Below are 21808 nucleotides of genomic sequence, written 5' to 3'. Positions count from 1 at the left end.
AAAGGTTGATGAAATTTTTTTTAATCAATAATTGCATTGTCAACAAGGTAACTGCTGAATACTTTAAAAAAGCTTATATTTCAACTTATTTAATTTAAATAAATAAATGAAAAAATACATTACCATAACCAAAATAAACAAGCAACATTACTAAACGTTCTCTCCCTCTCCCCCACATCCTTCGAAAATTAATCGTAAATGTAATATGTTAAAAATAGTAAGACAGACACATAATACAGCGTAAAAATGGATGACAACTAAATGTCAGAATAATTAAAATTAAAATATAGAATATGTATTTATTTGCTTTGCATCTCATGCAAATCAACATTTAATTTTAGATACTTCAATGTATGTTGTGAAGCAGTATAGATTGTGAAAAAAACCTGAAACAACAATCGATTCAACCAAAGATTTAAAAATATAAGAAAAATAAAGGACTATCAGCAAGGTAAATACTTGACAGTTTTAATGTACCAGTAGAATATCGTTTTTAAAAAATATAAATTAGTATAAGAAGTAGATTATTTTCTACAAAAAATGTCATAGTAATAAAACTCGCATGTATTATGAAGGAACATATGACATGTTTTCAAATGTTTTCTTTACAGCAAAAGGAGAACAACCATAATTGAGAAAGCCACCGAAAAGCAGCCAATATCGAAACCATTTGCAAAATAACACCACAAATTAACATTCAAATCTCAAAGGTAACTTTTAAATATAAACACATTTCTATTTGAGAATACAATGGAAATCATAAATATTTTTTAGCTGAATATGTGCAGGATAGTCGAAAAAATGTAAATTTGTAATCGAACTCTAGGTAAGTGCATATTCTGAAAAAAATGCTGATTATTAATAGAAACTAAGAAAAGTACTGTATATTGTGAAATTATCTCTTATTATTTCCACTCTGAGAAAGTGCATGACTTTAGTGGTCCCCAAACCTTTTTTGGGGGTGCTAGAGGGTGTCAAAGTGACACCCCCTGCACCCTTGTCAATATCTGTATTTACCGATTCTGTAAATACCGACCGGTAATGTCCCATTCATTCCTATGGGCTTCAAAGCCCATAGGAATGAATGGGGCATTACCGGTCGGTATTTACCGAATCGGTAAATACAGATATTTTCCAATTCAGCAAAAGGAACATCTGGATGTTCCTACATCTCGACCCCTTAGATTTACCGATTTTTAATTACATAATCGGTATGATTCGGTAATTAAAAATCAGTAAATCTATTTTACCTACATCGGGCCCTAAGTATTCTAAGTCCAGGTAAATGCATGATGTAAGAAACTGCTGGTTAGTGTTAACATTTCACTAATTTTTAAACATTAATAACCATATTTTTATTCAAGACAACGTACAAAAGGGATAAATAATTAAAACATTATCCAAATATATAACACATTTTCTAATTTTTTTTTCATTCAAAGGAGAACAACCAAAACCGAAAAAACAACCGAAGCTCAGCCAATATCAAAACAATTTGCAAGACTTGAAAGAAACCCACAAACCAACCTTCAAAACTCAAAGGTAACTTTTAAATATAAACACATTTCTATTTGAGAATACATTAGAAATCATAAATATTTTTTTAGCTGAATATGTGCAGGATAGTCGAAAAAATGTAAATTTCTAATCGAACTCTAGGTAAGTGCATATTCTGTTTAAAATGCTGATTATTAATAGAAACTAAGAAAAGTACTTGATATTGTGAAATTATCTCTTATTATTTCCACTCTGAGAAAGTGCATGACTTTAGTGGTCCCCAAACCTTTTTTGGGGGTGCTAGAGGGTGTGAAAGTGACACCCCCTGCACCCTTGTCAATATCTGTATTTACCGATTCGGTAAATACCGACCGGTAATGCCCCATTCATTCCTGTGCGCTTCAAAGCCCATAGGAATGAATGGGGCATTACCGGTCGGTATTTACCGAATAGGTAAATACAGATATTTTCCAATTCAGCAAAAGGAACATCTGGATGTTCCTACATCTCGACCCCTTAGATTTACCGATTTTTAATTACCTAATCGGTATGATTCGGTAATTAAAAATCAGTAAATCTATTTTACCTACATCGGGCCCTAAGTAATGTAAGTCCAGGTAAATGCATGATGTAAGAAAAGGCTGGTTAGTGTTAACATTTTACTAATTTGTAAACAATAATAAACATATTTTTATTCAAGACAACGTACAAAAGGGATAAATAATTAAAACATTATCCAAATATATAACACATTTTCTAATTTTTTTTTTACATTCAAAGGAGAACAACCAAAACTGTAAAAGCGATCAAAGCTCAGCCAATATCAAAACAGTTTGCAAGACTTGAAAGAAACCCACAAACCAACCTTCAAAACTCAAAGGTAACTGTCAAATGAACACATTTCATTTTCTGCTTACATTGCATACGATTTTAAAGCAGAAAAAACGCAGGATAGTGAAAAAATTTCATTTACTATTTAAACTCCAGGTAATTGTTTGATACGGGAAAGTGCTGGATAGATTAGAAATACAAATTACTATTCTAACTCCAGGTAAGAGCATGATTAGATAAAGTGCTGGATAGTGTAGAAATGCCACTTACTATTCCAACACCAATAAAGTGCATGATTAAAGAAAGTACTGTATAGTGTTAAAGTGCCACTTACTATGCAATGTTCAAGTAAATACATGATTAGTGCAAGTGCTGGATAGTGTTAAAGTGCCACTTACTATTCTAACTCCAGGAAAGTGCATGTTTAGGAAAAGTGCTGGATAGTGTTGAAGTGCCACTTACTATTCTAACTCCAGGAAAGTGCATGATTAGGGAAAGTGCTGAATAGTGTTGAAGTGCCACTTACTATTCTAACTCCAGGAAAGTGGATGATTAGGGAAAGTGCTGGATAGTGTTGAAGTGCCACTTACTATTCTAACTCCAGGAAAGTGCATGATTAGGGAAAGTGCTGGATAGTGTTGAAGTGCCACTTACTATTCTAACTCCAGGAAAGTGCATGATTAGGGAAAGTGCTGGATAGTGTTGAAGTGCCACTTACTATTCTAACTCCAGGAAAGTGCATGTTTAGGGAAAGTGCTGGATAGTGTTGAAGTGCCACTTACTATTCTAACTCCAGGAAAGTGCATGATTAGGGAAAGTGCTGGATAGTGTTGAAGTGCCACTTACTATTCTAACTCCAGGAAAGTGCATGATTAGGGAAAGTGCTGGATAGTGTTGAAGTGCCACTTACTATTCTAACTCCAGGAAAGTGCATGTTTAGGGAAAGTGCTGGATAGTGTTGAAGTGCCACTTACTATTCTAACTCCAGGAAAGTGCATGTTTAGGGAAAGTGCTGGATAGTGTTGAAGTGCCACTTACAATTCCAAGTCCAGATAAATGCATGAGCAAATAAAGTGCTGGTTAGTGTTAACATGTCACAAATTTCTAATCATCAATACATATAGATTATTTTTTTCAACGTTTAGAAAAGATATAGAAATAAAACATTATCAAACCATATAACATTTTTTAAAATTTTTTCATTACAGCCAAACAAGATAAACCAAAACCGAAAAAGCAAGCAAAGCTCAGCCAAAATCCAAACAATTTGCAAGACTTGAAAGAAACCGACAAAGCAACCTTCAAAACTCAAAGGTAACTGACAAATAAACACATTTCATTTTCTGCGTACATTGCATACAAAATATAATTTTAAAACCGAAAAAGTGCAGGATAGTGAAAAATGTCAATTAATATTCAAACTCCAGGTAAGTGCTTGATTAGGGAAAGTGCTGGATAGTGTTGAAGTGCCACTTACTATTCTAACTCCAGGAAAGTGCATGATTAGGGAAAGTGCTGGATAGTGTTGAAGTGCCACTTACTATTCTAACTCCAGGTAAGTGCTTGATTAGGGAAAGTGCTGGATAGTATTGAAGTGCCACTTACTATTCTAACTCCAGGAAAGTGCATGTTTAGGGAAAGTGCTGGATAGTGTTGAAGTGCAACTTACTATTCTAACTCCAGGAAAGTGCATGATTAGGGAAAGTGCTGGATAGTGTTGAAGTGCCACTTACTATTCTAACTCCAGGAAAGTGCATGTTTAGGGAAAGTGCTGGATAGTGTTAAAGTGCAACTTACTATTCTAACTCCAGGAAAGTGCATGATTAGGGAAAGTGGTGGATAGTGTTGAAGTGCCACTTACTATTCTAACTCCAGGAAAGTGGATGATTAGGGAAATTGTTTGATAGTGTTGAAGTGCCACTTACTATTCTAACACCAGGTAAGTGCTTGATTAGGGAAAGTGCTGGATAGTGTTGAAGTGCAACTTACTATTCTAACTCCAGGAAAGTGCATGATTAGGGAAAGTGCTGGATAGTGTTGAAGTGCCACTTACTATTCTAACTCCAGGAAAGTGCATGTTTAGGGAAAGTGCTGGATACTGTTGAAGTGCCACTTACTATTCTAACACCAGGTAAGTGCTTGATTAGGGAAAGTGCTGGATAGTATTGAAGTGCCACTTACTATTCTAACTCCAGGAAAGTGCATGTTTAAGGAAAGTGCTGGATAGTGTTGAAGTGCCACTTACTATTCTAACACCAGGTAAGTGCTTGATTAGGGAAAGTGCTGGATAGTGTTGAAGTGCCACTTATTATTCTAACTCCAGGAAAGTGCATGATTAGGGAAAGTGCTGGATAGTGTTGAAGTGCCACTTACTATTCTAACTCCAGGAAAGTGCATGTTTAGGGAAAGTGCTGGATAGTGTTAAAGTGCAACTTACTATTCTAACTCCAGGAAAGTGCATGATTAGGGAAAGTGGTGGATAGTGTTGAAGTGCCACTTACTATTCTAACTCCAGGAAAGTGGATGATTAGGGAAAGTGCTGGATAGTGTTGAAGTGCCACTTACTATTCTAACACCAGGTAAGTGCTTGATTAGGGAAAGTGCTGGATAGTGTTGAAGTGCCACTTACAATTCCAAGTCCAGATAAATGCATGAGCAAATAAAGTGCTGGTTATTGTTAACATGTCACAAATTTCTAATCATCAATACATATAGATTATTTTTTTCAACGTTTAGAAAAGATATAGAAATAAAACATTATCAAACCATATAACACTTTTTTAAATTTTTTCATTACAGCCAAACAAGATAAACCAAAACCGAAAAAGCAAGCAAAGCTCAGCCAACATCAAAACAATTTGCAAGACTTGAAAGAAACCGACAAAGCAACCTTCAAAACTCAAAGGTAACTGTCAAATAAACACATTTCATTTTCTGCGTACATTGCATACAAAATATAATTGTAAAACCGAAAAAGTGCAGGATAGTGAAAAATGTCAATTACTATTCAAACTCCAGGTAAGTACTTCATTAGGGAACGTACTGGATAGTTTTGAAGTGCCACTTAATATTCTAACTCCAGATAAGTGCATGATTAGAAAAAGTGCTGGATAGTGTTGAAGTGCCACTTACTATTCTAACTCCAGGAAAGTGCATGTGTAGGGAAAGTGCTGGATAGTGTTGAAGTGCCACTTATTATTCTAACTCCAGGAAAGTGCATGTTTAGGGAAAGTGCTGGATAGTGTTGAAGTGCCACTTACTATTCTAACTCCAGGAAAGTGCATGTTTAGGGAAAGTGCTGGATAGTGTTTAAGTGCAACTTACTATTCTAACTCCAGGAAAGTGCATGATTAGGGAAAGTGTTGGATAGTGTTGAAGTGCCACTTACTATTCTAACACCAGGTAAGTGCTTGATTAGGGAAAGTGCTGGATAGTATTGAAGTGCCACTTACTATTCTAACTCCAGGAAAGTGCATGTTTAGGGAAAGTGCTGGATAGTGTTGAAGTGCAACTTACTATTCTAACTCCAGGAAAGTGCATGATTAGTGAAAGTGCTGGATAGTGTTGAAGTGCCACTTACTATTCTAACTCCAGGAAAGTGCATGTTTAGGGAAAGTGCTGGATACTGTTGAAGTGCAACTTACTATTCTAACTCCAGGAAAGTGCATGATTTGGGAAAGTGCTGGATAGTGTTGAAGTGCCACTTATTATTCTAACTCCAGGAAAGTGCATGTTTAGGGAAAGTGTTGGATAGTGTTGAAGTGCCACTTACTATTCTAACACCAGGTAAGTGCTTAATTAGGGAAAGTGCTGGATAGTATTGAAGTGCCACTTACTATTCTAACTCCAGATAAATGTATGATTAGAGAAAGTGCTGGATAGTCTTGAACTGCCACTTACTATTCTAACTCCAGGAAATTGCATGAATAGAGAAAGTGCTGGATAGTGTTGAAGTGCCACTTACTATTCTAACTCCAGGAAAGTGCATAATTAGAGAAAGTGCTGGATAGTGTTGAAGTGCAACTTACTATTCTAGCTCCTGGAAAGTGCATGAGTAGGAAAAGTGTTGGATAGTGTTGAAGTGCCACTTACAATTCCAAGTCCAGATAAGTCCATTATTACAGAAATTAATGGATAGTGTTCAAGTTCAACTTGCAATTCCAAGTCCAGGTAAATGCATGATTAAGGAAAGTGCTGAAAAATGTTTAAGTGCAATGTATTTTTTCAAACAGAACCAACATAATATTTTATATTTCATGTTTCCTTTTTTCCACAGAAAATGGCAAGCAATACCACAGCAATTTATACAAAATCAAGAAAAGGAAACAGACTTCTAAAACACTGTGGGTATATATAGTGTAATGAGAGGATAAGTGAACCAAGGAGACATTGGAGGTGTGTTCAATATTATTCTTCTCGTTGCAGAGGCAGAGCAGTTACTGTTGGTGACAACATAATCAAAACCACTGAACATAACCACTCTGCCTCTGCAATGGAAATAGAAATACGCGATACAATCAACCAAATGAAAGATATTGCATCCACCTCCAATGCAACTCCTGGTCAAATTTTAAGAGAGGTTGCACAACATGTCCCTGGACATGTTGCTTGTAATATGCCAACAATCCCTAATTTGCGTAGAATTATTCAACGTAAAAAGCAGGCAAGTAACACACAAACAGTTACTCCACAAACTTTTGCTCACATTGTAATTCCACACGAATTAACTCTTTCTTTCTCTAATGAACCTTTCCTTCTCTACGATAACAAAAACCCTCTCAAACGCATATTAATATTTAACACTCCCCGTAACCTTTATAAATTAGAGAATACTGAAATTTGGATGATGGATGGTACGTTTAAATGTACGCCCCATCCTTTCACCCAAATTTACAGCATTCATGCACAAATAAACAATAATGTAGTTCCCTTAGTATATAGTTTACTACCAGACAAGCAATCTGCAACCTATAATGAATTTTTATCAGTAATTAAAGAGAAAACATCAGGAAAAAGTCCTAGGAAAATCATTTTAGATTTTGAATTGACTATGATGAATGTCATCAACAAATTGTACGTGGATACCCAAATTCAGGGATGTTTTTTTCATTTTTCCCAGGCATATTGGCGTAAACTTCAAAAAACATCCCTGGTTGCAGATTACTGCTCTGATAGCAAATTACAATTTGAATTAAAAAAATTAACTGCCCTTTGTTTTGTACCACCTGATAGTGTAGATGAATACTACACTGCAATTTCAGAATCTGAATATTTTATAGAAAATGAAGAAAAATTGGCTCCAATTTTAAATTATTTTGAGGACACATGGATTGGGCGTCTAAGCAGATCAGGTCGCAGGAGGAAGCCACGTTACCATGTGCAGTGGTGGAACTGCTACTCAACCTGCTTGGAAGGTGGTGCTAAAACAAATAATGCCATAGAGGGATGGCACAACTCCTTCAGTCATACAATTGGCAAACATCATCCTAATTTTTACTCTTTTTTGAAAACTTTGAAGAAGGAGCAAAGTTTTCAAGAGATGAGAATTGCACAAGCATTTTCAGGTAGCCTAAATCCACGACCTTCAAGACAAACAAAGGAAATGTCCAGGAGACTATTGGGTGTACTACAACAATTTTCGTTGTGTGTGGCATCAGACTACCTTGAAAATGTTGCTAACATATTACATTTCTAAAATTTAATCCAAAACTTACTTTCCTGCTTTGCCCTAAATTTATTTTTTATATATTGAATTCAATTGGCTTTTTTGTAAAAATTTTTAAATTTTATAATCGTCGGGTTCCCTTACCTTTTGAAATCTTATCCTTTTCAGGTATACATTTTTGAAAAATGGAAAAATCCATCCCCTTTCTTTTTACAAATAAAAACCTATAAAAGGCATGTAGAAATTATTTTTCTACTATTAAAAATTAATTATGATTTCAGATATGGAATATTTTTCCTAGAAGTAAACATTTTGAACGTTTTTTTTTTTAAAGTTATTTTGAAATACTTTTTTCCCCACTTACTATTTCAAAAATGATACTGGCTTGAAAAAATTAGTTTATATGACAAATTTCTGTTGTATTTCAAACAGAAAACAAACAAAAAAGCACCTTTACTGAAATATTCCCCATTCTTCTATTTGTCTAACAATTCTTCATTTAAAAATGTGACGTACGTAACTTAAAATAAATTTTTTATGGTTAAGTAACTTCACAACCTAACTAAATATAATCTCACTTACTAAATATATTTATAAATTCTTCCTTCTAGATTTTTTCATGATTTTGCCAAGAACACCTCCTAACTGCAATTTTTCTCGCTGACTAAATCTTTTCATTTTTCAAATATTTCAATTTTTAAAATACACATGCAAAACATATATTTTGTAAACCTGCTTTTTGAAATATGAAAAGAAAACAACCAATTAAACCCATTTTTCGTAATCATATCTTGCATCTAAGAAACCACTCGTAAAAAAGCATTACCAATGCCATGAAATTCCTTCTTTTTGAAATATTTATCCAAAACAACCAATCAAGACCCTTATTTCAAAATATCAGCAAAGAATACCGCACAAATGTTGCTTCGATTTGAACAATCGTAAATGCAAAAACCAGTTTTTTTTCAACAATCCAAGCCCAAAAGTATCATTTTTCAAAAAAACGTTGATAACCTTTCTATGTTGAACAAACTTACAAAAGCAATACATTCCCATCTCAACACAAAACATGTAACGTTCAAAATGATTATTTTTTGTGTATAATAACTTTATTGAAAAATATTTACCCTTGACTTGTTCTGATACATTACCCGACGAAGGCATATACAAATGAAATGTTCGGCGACATGTTCAATTTCAATCAAAAACAAATATTAGTTTAAAACGCAACCTCTCATTATCCTCTCATTACAATATATATACTTTTTTAATATGTTTTACTGTTAATTAAGTTGTAAAAGTTTCCTACCTTGAGCGCAGATCAGCTTCCAGCTGCTTCCAGCAATCGATGAAATCCAAGATGGCGTCTAACGTCGACGTTAACGTAACGACGTGATCAAAAAGCCGCAAAATGAATAAAGGACTATTTTAAGCTAATGTAATATTTTTTTGTTATAATACATTATAATAATCATTTCAAAAGTTAAAAAATTTAGAAAATGTTGTAAATTTGAAATAAAATTTATATATTTTTTTACATTTTATTTTCGTTAAATAATAAAATATTTTTGAAAACACAAAGACTTTTTCAATTATTTTTCTTAATTTTTAACGTTTTAAAATATTGTTTATATACCAAAAATAAAGTTTTTAATCACTTACCATTATGCTACCCTTGTATCCTTCTTCTCCATCCTGCTTCTGTTCTTTTTCATCCATACTAAACCGTTCCGCGGATTCCAATGGAGTATTCATAGAAATAAATAAAGGACTAAAACCTTCATTGAAACCAATGCAAAAGCGTGAGAAAGTTTCTAAAATTACATCTATTAATATTCCAATTTATTTGTAAATTATTTAAATATTATTTTAAACATAACTTAATATTAAAATATTTATTAATAATAATTTTTACCTTCTAAATCATCTAATTATTATTATAGTATTCTTTTTTTAAATCATAATCTCTATTCTTTCTCAAAAAATACTGGAGTATTAATATTAATTTTTTTTAAACATTATTTTATATAAATAAATTTGACAAATTGTGAAAAAAAATACCAGAGTATTAATACTTATTTTTATAAACATTATTTACCAAAGTATTAAAACTTTATTTTATAAACATTATTTAATTTAAATAAATATTAAAAAATTCCTACAAAAAATACCTGAGTATTAATATTTATTTTTATAAACATTATTTAACAATGTATTAATACTTATTTTTATAAATATTATTTATTTAAAATAAATAATAAAAAATTGCTACAAATAATACATGATTATTAATACTTATTATATTTAAAAAATTATACAAAATTGCTACAAAAAATACCTGAGTATTAATACTTATTATATTTAAATAAATTATACAAAATTCCCTGAGTATTACATATTACATAATTAAATAATAAAATTATTCATACTTATTTTTTCAAACATTATTTAATTTAAATAAGTAATAAAATATTGCTACAAAAAATACCTGAGTATTAATAATTATTATATACTTATTAATATTTATTATAGAGTATTAATACTTATTTTTATAAACATTATTTACCAAAGTATTAAAACTTTATGTTATAAACATTATTTAATTTAAATAAATAATAAAAAATTCCTACAAAAATTGCTACAAGAAATACCTGAGTATTAATAATTATTATACACTTATTAATATTTATTATATAGTATTAATACTTATTTTTATAAACATTTACCAAAGTATTAAAATTTTATTTTATAAACATTATTTAATTTAAATAAATAATAAAAAATTCCTACAAAAAATACCTGAGTATTAATATTTATTTTTATAAACATTATTTACCAATGTATTAATACTTATTTTTATAAATATTATTTATTTAAAATAAATAATAAAAAATTGCTACAAATAATACATGATTATTAATACTTATTATATTTAAATAAATTATACTAAATTGTTACAAAAAATACCTGAGTATTAATACTTATTATATTTAAATAAATTATACAAAATTCCCTGTGTATTACATATTACATAATTAAATAATAAAATTATTAATACTTATTTTTTCAAACATTATTTAATTTAAATAAATAATAAAATATTGCTACAAAAAATACCTGAATATTAATAATTATTATATACTTATTAATATTCATTATATTTAAATGCCTGAGTATTACATAATTAAATAATAAAAATAATATTATTTAAAATCAAAATTTTGATCACATGTAAAAAAAATATTCATATTATTATTATTATTAAATAACCCACAAAATAATATGTAACAATTAACCATATAAATTACGATGTAAAAGCATGCGTTGTAATAGCACTTGCGTTGTAATACCATGCGTTGTAAAAACATGCGTTGTAAAAGAACCTGCGTTGTATTACCTGCGTTGTAATAGCACTGCGTTGTTATACTTGCGTTGTAATGGATGTTCCCCGTTCCCACCTTGGATGCAGGGCGAAAAATATTGAAACCAACTCAGCGGACTTCCAGTGCGTTGTCTTGGAGTGGGCACCTGGTGTGAGTGTGGCTTTGATAAATGTATATTCAAGACCGGTTGGGATAACAGGTACTTCGGGGACAATTGAGGACCTAGTTTTGTTCCTCGATTCTGCCACCCTCTGCCATCCACTTATAGTTGGGGGGGACTTTAATACTCAGTACGAGCCCCTTCCAGATTTTCTAAAAGGGGTAACTAATGAAGAAGATGACCTCTGGGAGATACCTACCTTGCCGGGACCTCCTGTAAAGTCATGGTCACCTCAGGTCACCCAAATAACATGTTTTACCTTATCCCACTCACTGAGGGCCTGTAATGGGCGGTTTAAGGGAGATATCCCACCCAAGCCCACCTTTAACAGAGCAGGTCTGGAGTCCCGGATAGATTATATCCTGGTCTCAACGAAGGACTGGGCTAAAGTGAGGGACTTTGGGATAGTTAACAGGACTGATAGTGACCACAATGTATTATCATTGAGGTTGGTGGTCCAGGGAATGCCGACCAATACCCAAGAAGAAAACTCAGCATTTCCTGCTGGGCTAGACGCAACTACCGACAGACGTAGAATTAAATGGCTAAAACTCCTGGAGAATCCCAATGACATCCAGAGGCTTTACGCTACTGTGGTGCCTGCCCTTGAAAAAGTTGTGGACCTCATCCCTCAGTTATCCACCCCTGCTGATTTTACTGCGTTAGGGGACATCCACTCTGAGCTCTGCTCTAACTTAGCAGAGGTATTGAACCCTGTGGCTAGGACGAAAAAGGCCAAGGGGAGAAGAGCCTCATGGTTCAATGCTTCCTGCAGGAGAGCAAAGGCCGATCTTTTGGAGTCCCTTAAAATTCGGGAAACCCCCAGTATAATCAGGGAAAAGCGGATGGTATACAAGTCTCTCCTTCGCAATGCCAAAATGGAATGGGATCATGAGAACTGGTCTCAAATGACGACTGCCCTCGCACTACGAGATGCCCGAAAATTTTGGCAGATTGTCAAGCATGGCGCGGCTGAACCCATTGCGGCAGTAGATGCAAATATTGCACCTGCTGTGTGGGAGGACCACTTCAAAACCCTGTATAGCATGGTAGATCTGGACCAACTGGGGAATACAACCGAAGTAGCAAAGGTACAACCCACTGAAAGTATATCCCCTATGGATGGGTTTACTCTGGAGGAGCTCACTAAGGCAATTATGGGCCTTGCTGCTGAAAAAGCCCCAGGCTTAGATAAGCTCCCTGGCGATCTCTTCAGGCATGAAGTTAAGATCTGGGCCTCGTACCTTAGGGTGTTGTTCAATGCGATTCTGAATGGCATGACGATCCCCCCAACTTGGCTTGGCTGGGGGCAGAGATAGTGCCCATCTTTAAGAGGGGCTCGCCTCTGCTCCCAGCCAATTACAGGCCAATAAGTCTGATAGACGTTTCCCAGAAGCTTTTTACTAGGCTAATTTTGGACCGTCTGTCGGATTGGATGTCGGAAAATGACATTTTGAGCCCACATCAAGCGGGGTTCAGAAGGAAGGTCTCTACAATAGACCAGGTCTTTCGGCTGGCCCTTATTTTTTGGAAAACGGTACAGTTGGAGGGTGGCAGCCTCTATACTGTATTCGTGGACCTAAGGGCGGCCTTCGACCTGGTTCCCCGCAGAAAACTCTGGGAGGTGTTGGCCAAATTGGGGGTCCCTAGGGGCTTGTTGGAGATGATTATTCGTCTCCACACTGCCAATTTTGCGCAGGTAAGGTGTGGCAAGGAGGGGGCCTTATCGAACAGGTTCCCCGTTGACAGGGGGGTAAGGCAGGGTTGTGTGCTTGCACCGACCCTGTTCTGCCTCTACGTCAACGGGGTAATCTCCCACCTGAATGGGGTCGATGACTCTGATGCTCCCAAGCTGGCAGGCAGCAGGGTGCCGGCGATTATGTTGGCTGACGACACCCTGCTGCTTTCAAAGTCTCCGATGGGGATCCAGCGTGTTCTTAACGGCTTTGTGGACTTTTGTGGGGAACATGGTTTAGAAATTAACACTCTAAAGACCAAATTTATGGTCTTTAATCCCCCACCAAAATTCCATTCTAGCCCCCACATTGGCCCAAGCAGACTCGAACGAGTGCGAACCTTCGAGTACCTTGGAGTCACGATAAATGAGAAAATGTCCTGGTGCCCACACCAAGAGAAAGCACGACTTAAATTGGTACAGTACTCGGGCGGGATTATGAAGCTAGTGGGTAAAAATAGGTCATCCATCCAACCCGTTGGCCCACCCCTTCAGATCTACAGGGCACAGGCAAGGGGGGCTGCAATGTATGGTAGTGAGCTCTGGGGCCATGCAGTTTCTTCAAACCTGGTGAAAGAGGAGAACAAGTTCATCAGGCGGCTGGTAGCACTTCCCCCCAGCACGCCTCTTGTGCCATTAAGGTTAGATTTGGGGATGAGACCACTCGATGAAGATCTGGCATTGCGACCCTTGGTTTACTGGCGTAGGGTGTGGGCGGTCCCTGAACTGATTAGCTATAGGCAGGGGCTCCAGGAGGTGCTTGCCTTGCCTAATGCAGGGGAAATCAAATGGCTTCGATTCATCAAAAATGAGCTGGACGGTCTAGGCCTATTGACCCTCTGGACTGACCCATCATCCACCTGTCCATTAATTTCTAAAAAGAGGTTGGCAAAGGTTTACCACGACAGTAAAATAGCGGCTCTTCGCAGTTGATCAAACCATGGGACCCTCACGGAGTCTTTCTTACGGATTAAGGACACTTACAGTTTCGAACCAGCTTTGGACAAATTATACCCTGCCTCACTCAGGAAACTCTATTTGCAATGGAGGCACGGGTCTCTCCCGATTCGAGCACTTACCAGCAAGTGGAGCGAATCCGCCGTCAGCTTATGCCCGTCTTGCAGAGTGGCCAACGAATCTGAACTGCACATAATTTTTTTCTGCCCGGCTTACGGCGTGATTCGTAAGAAATGGATTGTTCCTGTATGTAGGAATTTGGGGTTTGCTGAGTGTCTTGTTGCATTCAGAGTGCTCAAAACTGACCTGTCGGACCGCATTGTTTTTGCCGTGGCTAAATACCTAGGTTCTATGTGGTCTCTGAGAAGACAGTGCCTCAATGCTGGTTTTTAAATTTTATACCAGTAAATCTGTGAAATCCTGTACTTATGAAATACTCTTATGACACTGTGGATGTTCAAATGTTTTAATGTTTTAATAATTATAATTGAAATGTTTTTTTAACATCTTTTATGGTGAGAAATTACCGAAATAAAGATTTATGAAATGAAATGAAATAATTAATTGTGTACACCTTCGAATCTCTGTATCCATCCTGACTCCAATGTTGTAGATACTCATTAAAAGACTGGACACAATAATACGAATCACATAATATAAGTCTTGGGAATTCAGGATCTGTATGCCAGATTCTGATAGATACATCTGCCTTGTGGATTCCTCACCTTGTGAATATCCCCCTTGCGTCAGCAACGTTCGGAATTTTTCTTCGTCTGACGTCACCGACCCCTTATTAGGTCTACGTCGGCGTGATGACATCAGTTCCCTTTTTTCCGCGTCGTCGACGCTAACGGTTTCGGGGATCTTCTGTAGTTACAGATAGAGACTTTGTTACTTTTTGTCTGTTACTGTTTCTGTTCTTCGTCGAGGATGTCGTCGAAGAAAACGGGATTCAAACAGTGTGGCTCGTGTGCCAGGATGATGTCAATTACTGATCCACACGAGGATTGTTTATAGTGTTTGGGATCAGATCACGACGTCAAGGGCTGTCGATCCTGTTCAAAAATGAATCCGAAGGCTCTACGTGAACGAGAAGCAAAACTTTTATTGGCCAAAATTAAAAGTAAAGAAGCCGATAGATCTTCGAGATCAAGATCAAGACACTCCAGATCGAGACCGAAGTCAAGATCGAAGTCACGATCGAGGTCACGATCGAAGTCATTGAGGTCGCGATCGAGGTCGAGGGCCAGATCGGAGTCGGCGTCGAAATCAGCTTCTGGGCATGTTTCGGGTTCCTCGAAGAAAAAACATAAAAGGAAGAGGCATAGTTCTCACCATCATTCGGGGTCTTCGGACTCTAAGAAGAAATCTTCTCGAAAGCATCACAAGGACTTTGTGTCTCCGTCTCCTGTTGGTGATACCACTCCGGTAAAATCTCGAGAGCATACACCGGAGCCGGAACTGAATCCAAATCCGACTTCGGGTCAGTCTTCGGAGCATGAGGACGTCGTGGAAGTTCCTCAATCTCCGATTCCGGAGGATGAACCAGAAAATCAAAAGGATCAGGAGGAGCCGAATCCAGTACAACCTCCTACTAATCCTATGGGTTCTTACCCTTCTTTTCCTGGTCCTGGTCAAGATCCATCGCATTTCCTAAATGCTATGTATGGAGTGTATGCGAGGGCAATGTACCCCACTGGAGCACCTGCGGGTCCTATGGGTCCTTTGTCTTTCAGCTTGGGTGTCCCCCAAGCTTATGCACCGGCGCCTTTTCTACCCTTCATGCCGACTCCATATCCTTCTTGGATCGGTTCAGCGCCGCCGAGGTCATCGACTCCGCACACGGCTTCGCCGACTCCGGAGCGACTTCGGAATTCGGATCGAGGCTCGACGCCGGTTCCTGTTTCTCTACCTCCTATTGTTCCAGCTCCTCGATCGACGCCGGCTCCGACTCCTTCGGAGTCGTTGCCGGATCCATTGACGTCGATCCGTATGGAGTGGTCGAGACGTAGAGCCCAGCGTCTAATAGAGGAGAAAGAGTATATGGAACCTGAAGTGGAGGAAGGTGAACTTCAGGAACATGATGATTGTTTTGAGGATCTTCATTCTGCTAGCAGTCTTAAACTTTCTCCGGAATGGGGATTACCTGTGGTTTCAGATGCACCCTCCAAAGATGTGGTACCATACCATATGGTGATTAGAAAAGCTGCTGATTTACTGAACTTAACTTTACCAACAGTTGAGTTCAAACCTAATATCTTCACAGAAGTCTTGCATTCGCCTTCTTCTATCATTGAGCCTACTCTACCTTTCACTGAAGCTCTGACCGAACCAATTCTGGAAGTTTGGAAAAAGCCTTTGTCTGCACCTGCAGTATCTAGGTCGGTGGCGAGACGTTATAGGGTGGCTCCTGGAGATCCTGAGTTCTTGTCATCTCACCCTTCGCCAGAGAGTCTGGTAGTTCAGGCTGCTTGTGCGAATAGATCGGCTGGCTCCTTTCCTCAAGTTCCTGGAGATAAAGACTCCAAAAAGTTGGATCAGGCCTCTAAGAAGGTCTTCTCCTCAGGTAGCATGGCCTTAAAATCAACAAATGCTACTTGTTTGCTTGGCAGATATGTGCATGCCTTAATGGACTCGGTCAAACAATTATCTGCTAAACTTCCAGAATAAGACAGGAAAAACTTTAATGAGGTTGTTTTGGACAGTCAGGCTGCCGCCCGCCAAGTTATCCAGAGTGGCATGGACACTGCAGACTCTGTGGCTAGAATAATGGGTTCTTCAGTAGCTACCAGAAGAGCTGCTTGGTTAAAGTCCTCAGAGTTTTCCACTGATGTGCAGGCTACTCTTTTGGATTTACCTTTTGACGGGGTTGGTCTCTTTGGGAAGAAAGTAGATACAGCTCTGGAGAGGTTCAAAGATAGCCGAGCGACGGCTAGATCTTTGGGTTTGCAAGCGAAAGGTACAGCCACCAGAAAGTTCAGAGGCTTTGGCAGATCTTCCTTTCGTCCTTTCAGGCAAGGCCAGCAACAGCAGCAGCAACAGAACCCTCTGTACAAGTCTTATAGAGGTAGACAGAAGGGTCGTGGACGTGGACGTCAAGCCTCTTCCTCCTCTACTTCCTCCTCTAATACCCACCCCCCACCTGCAGCAGCAAAGCAGCCCTAGATCCGCCATTCCGGATCATGCAGGTCCGGTAGGGAGTCGGCTTACTCATTTTCTACGGGATTGGGAATCGGTTACATTAGATCTTTGGGTTCTCAATCTCGTAGAAAATGGGTATGCCCTTCCCTTTCAGGAATTTCCTCCCAATTACCCTCCTTGCCAAGGTTATTGTTCGGAGGACCACCTGCTTCTCCTGCAGGAAGAAGTCCTGGCGTTGTTCAGAAAGGGTGCGATAGAGGTGGTTCCGGAGCAGGAGAGGGGTCAGGGATGCTACTCCCGGTATTTTCTGATCCCCAAGAAGGAAGGCAGGCTTCGGCCAATCCTGGATCTCAGGATCTTGAACTTGTATCTGAAACAAGAAAAGTTCAAGATGCTCACTCTTGCGCAGGTTCTTCAAGCGCTGTTGGAAGAAGACTGGATGGTGTCGATCGACTTGCAGGATGCTTATTTTCACATCCCTATCCTGAAGTCGCACAGGAAGTATCTCCGTTTTACTGTGGGTTCGCAACACTACCAGTTTGCGGTCCTTCCATTTGGACTTACTACTGCGCCTCGAGTTTTCACCAAGGTGATGGCAGTGGTGGCAGCACATCTCAGAAGGTTGGGAATTCCTGTATTTCCGTATCTGGACCACTGGCTCATCAAAGCAGAGTCACCAGAGAAGGTGCTCCTTCATTTGCAAGAGACAACTCAGTTGTTACACAGGTTGGGTTTTTCAATAAATGTACCCAAGTCTCACCTGGTGCCCTCCCAGCGCAACCTGTTCATAGGTGCGGTACTGGACACTACTGTATGTCGTGCATTCCCTCCACCTCAAAGGATTCACGACATACAGGAAATGATTCCTTTATTTTTCAATGGAGCGGTTGTTCCGGTCCTGAAGGTCCTTTGTCTGCTTGGTCTGATGGCTTCTTGCATTCTGTTGGTCAACCATGCACGCTGGCACATGAGGGCACTCCAGTGGTGCCTCCGCAGGCAGTGGTATCAGCACAACGGAGATCTCAGGGAGTCAGTGAGGCTCTCCAGAGAAACTGCGGCGGATCTGTGCTGGTGGAGTGTGGAAATCAATCTTTCTCAGGGAAAGCCTTTCCAGCTGCCTCCATCGGTGGCCACAGTGATAACGGATGCATCCACTCTAGGGTGGGGTGCTCATCTGGGGGATCTGGAGGTCAAAGGTCTTTGGTCTCCAGAGGAGAGGTTGCTTCATATCAACCTTCTAGAGTTACGGGCGATACGTTTGGCGCTCAAAGCCTTCCTCCCTTCCCTTCGCGGTCAGTCGGTTCAAGTCCTGACGGACAACACGACCGCGATGTGGTACATCAACAAGCAGGGAGGAGTAGGGTCGCAGTGTCTCTGCAGAGAGGCTCTGCGTCTCTGGTCCTGGGTTCAGGACCATCAGATTTGTCTGATGGCAAATCATCTGGCCGGAGTTCTGAACGTTCGTGCAGACGTTCTCAGTCGGCAGTTCTCTGCCGATCACGAGTGGAGGCTTCACCCGGAGGTTGTTCACAACATCTTTCAGATGTGGGGGACTCCTCGGGTGGACCTGTTCGCCACTCGTGAGAATGCTCACTGCCCGTCATTCTGCAGTCTCCAGTATCCGATGCAAGGAGCTTTGGGGGACGCGTTTCAGTTCAGTTGGGGAAATCAACTTCTTTACACGTTTCCCCCCATACCCTTGATTCCTCGGGTTCTGAGGAAGATTCGCCAAGACCTGGCCCAAGTCATATTGGTCGCCCCGGATTGGCCAAGAAGGGTGTGGTACACGGACCTACTCCACCTCTCCTCTCACCCGCTGCTCCGTCTCCCTCTCAGGGTAGATCTCCTCTCTCAGATGGAGGGGCAGGTTCTACACCCCCACCTCCAGACATTACACCTTCATGCCTGGAGATTGAACGGGGCAACCTGAACTCTTTTTCTCTCCCTCACGATGTGGTGGATGTCATTCTTTCGGCCAGGCGTGACTCCACCAAGTCCATCTATTCGTACAGATGGTCTAAATTTATTGTTTGGTGTAAGGAGAAGGCTGTTGACCCTTTGAGGGCTCATCTGTCTGATATTTTGCAGTTTGCTCTCTCTTTGGCACAGCAAGGATTTGCTGTTGCCACAGTCAAAGGTTACCTTTCGGCGTTATCGGCATTTCTCTGCTTGCCGGACCAGCCGTCTCTTTTTAAATCTCCAGTGGTTTTGAGGTTTCTGAAGGGCCTCACAAATAAGTTCCCTCCTTCTCCATTTATCGTGCCTCAATGGGACTTAAATCTTGTCTTGACTTTCTTGATGGGTTCTCCCTTCGAACCCTTACACAAGTGTCCCAAGAGGCTTTTGTCTTTCAAGAAGGTCTTCTTAGTAGCAATCGCCTCGGCAAGGAGGGTGCGTGAGCTTCAAGCTCTTAGTTCTAAGCCCCCATTCATGCTGAACGAATGGTTCTTAGGACCAGGGCTGCTTTTCTGCCTAAGGTGGTAACTCCCTTCCATCTAGGACAATCCATTACCCTTCCTACCTTCTTTCCTCCCCCTCACCCTTTCCAAGGAGGAAGAGAGACTGCACCGTTTGGACCCTAAGAGGGCGGTGTCTTTTTATCTGGATAGAACTAAAGACTTCCGGATTGACGATCAGGTGTTTGTTGGTTTTGCTGGCTGTCGGAAGGGCAGATCGGTGCACAAGCGCACACTTTCCAGGTGGATAATCCTGTGCATCAAGATTTGCTACTCCCTGGCGGGTAAGGACCCTCCTGAGGGTATAAGAGCTCATTCTACCAGAGCAAGGTCTGCTACTTCTGCATTGTCTAGAGGTGTACCTGTTGAGGACATTTGCGGAGCCGCGACTTGGGCCTCCCTCCACACTTTCATGAAGCATTACTGCTTGGATACCAAAGTGAGGAGGGACGGCCACTTCGCACGTTCTGTCCTCCAAGATTTCCTGGTGTAGCAGAGTGGACTCCCTCCTCCGGGAGTGGGGACTGCTGTGGGACTCTATTCACAAGGTGAGGAATCCACAAGGCAGATGTATCTATCAGAAGGTCAAGTTACTTACCTTCGGTAACGCTTTTTCTGGTAGATACAGTATCTGCCTGTGGATTCCTCACTGACCCGCCCGCCTGCCCGTTGTCCACTCTGCTATACCTGGTCTTATTTGTATATTTATTTGTATGTTTATTGGGTTTTTGATACCTTTGCTACGCACTATGTGTGCTATTATGGTTTGTATGTACTGTGTACACTGTATATATGTATATTTCCTGTCATTGGTCCGTCCGGGTGCCTCGAAGGCACGGAAAAAATGGCGGAACTGATGTCATCACACCGACGTAGACCTAATAAGAGGTCGGTGACGTCAGACGGAGTCGCGCGCGATGCCGCATTCCTATGCTTCGTCCACGCCGGCGTGCTACAAAGAAAAATTCCGAACATTGCTGACGCAAGGGGGATATTCACAAGGTGAGGAATCTACAAGCAGATACTGTATCTACCAGAAAAAGCGTTACCGAAAGTAAGTAACTTGTTCATTAGAGCTTTCAGTTCAGCTAGCTGTGCAATCACCTAGTGACAACATGTATGTTTTATGAGGTTGAAATTCTCCACTCCTCATTTCACCCTTAACTGCCTTCTAAGCGACTGAGTTGTAATGTTTTGTAGCAACTGCTGGCTGGGCAGTACCATAAGTATGCATTATGAAATCATACTGATCAAGAGGCATTTGTTCACTGGGAAGAGGATATTCGTGTTCCTATTGGAGATATGCTTGTGTTTGTGGTGTACAGTAAAGGAGATAATCTGCTGCTGTTAGTAAATTTGCCCATTGTATCTATCTTGGATGTAAAGCTTTCGCGTTAGAAAAGCAGGTGTTTTGGTACAGTGTCACCCCCATTGAATGTGACAGATGTATAATCTGAGGGTCCCATGATTATGCAGATCACCATAGTTGTGGTGTTAACACATGTATGTAACTGTTTCAAAGCTAGCATGTCAGCTTGGACTGAGCACAAACTCTCTGTATGTTGTGGTGTCCAATGTAATCTTGAAAAGTCTGGACAAATTATATCATAAAACAGTTTTACCCATTGTGCATAATCTGGAATGTATGTTCTGCAAACATTTAGAAAACCCAATATTTATTGCAATTTTTTCAAAGTGTTTGGTGGTTTTAAAAGCACACACTTCCCTAGGAAATGTGTTGCTTGACTTTTGCCTTCACTTGACAACTCGAATCCCAAAAACAGACCACTGAGTTAGACCATTTCGATTTTTTTATTGACTTTGTAGCCCGTGTGAGCAAACCCTAGAATTATACTGTCTGCTCTTGCCAAATATGTTCCTAAATCCTCATCCATCAAGTCTATGTTATCAACATAGGACAATGCTTCGTTGTTAACGTCTTCTAACAGTTCTGTTACACGGACTGAGAACAGCCTGGGGCTA

The 21808-nt window shown here is 39.3% G+C and overlaps 1 long non-coding RNA gene across 1 annotated transcript; it reads left to right on the top strand.

Annotated features, from left to right (window-relative positions):
* Nucleotides 1–619: 619 nt before the first annotated feature.
* Nucleotides 620–9420, top strand: LOC144819434 (uncharacterized). Its single transcript, XR_013607365.1, has 6 exons — nt 620–710; nt 1443–1542; nt 2278–2377; nt 3537–3642; nt 5128–5233; nt 6605–9420. It is a non-coding gene; the product is annotated as an uncharacterized LOC144819434 (long non-coding RNA).
* Nucleotides 9421–21808: the final 12388 nt, after the last annotated feature.

The sequence above is a fragment of the Lissotriton helveticus genome, chromosome 2_1, assembly GCF_964261635.1.
Source record: "Lissotriton helveticus chromosome 2_1, aLisHel1.1, whole genome shotgun sequence".
NCBI lineage: Eukaryota > Metazoa > Chordata > Amphibia > Caudata > Salamandridae > Lissotriton > Lissotriton helveticus.
The sequence above is the reverse complement of the archived record's forward strand: the minus strand, read 5'-3'. Positions and strand labels throughout refer to the sequence as shown.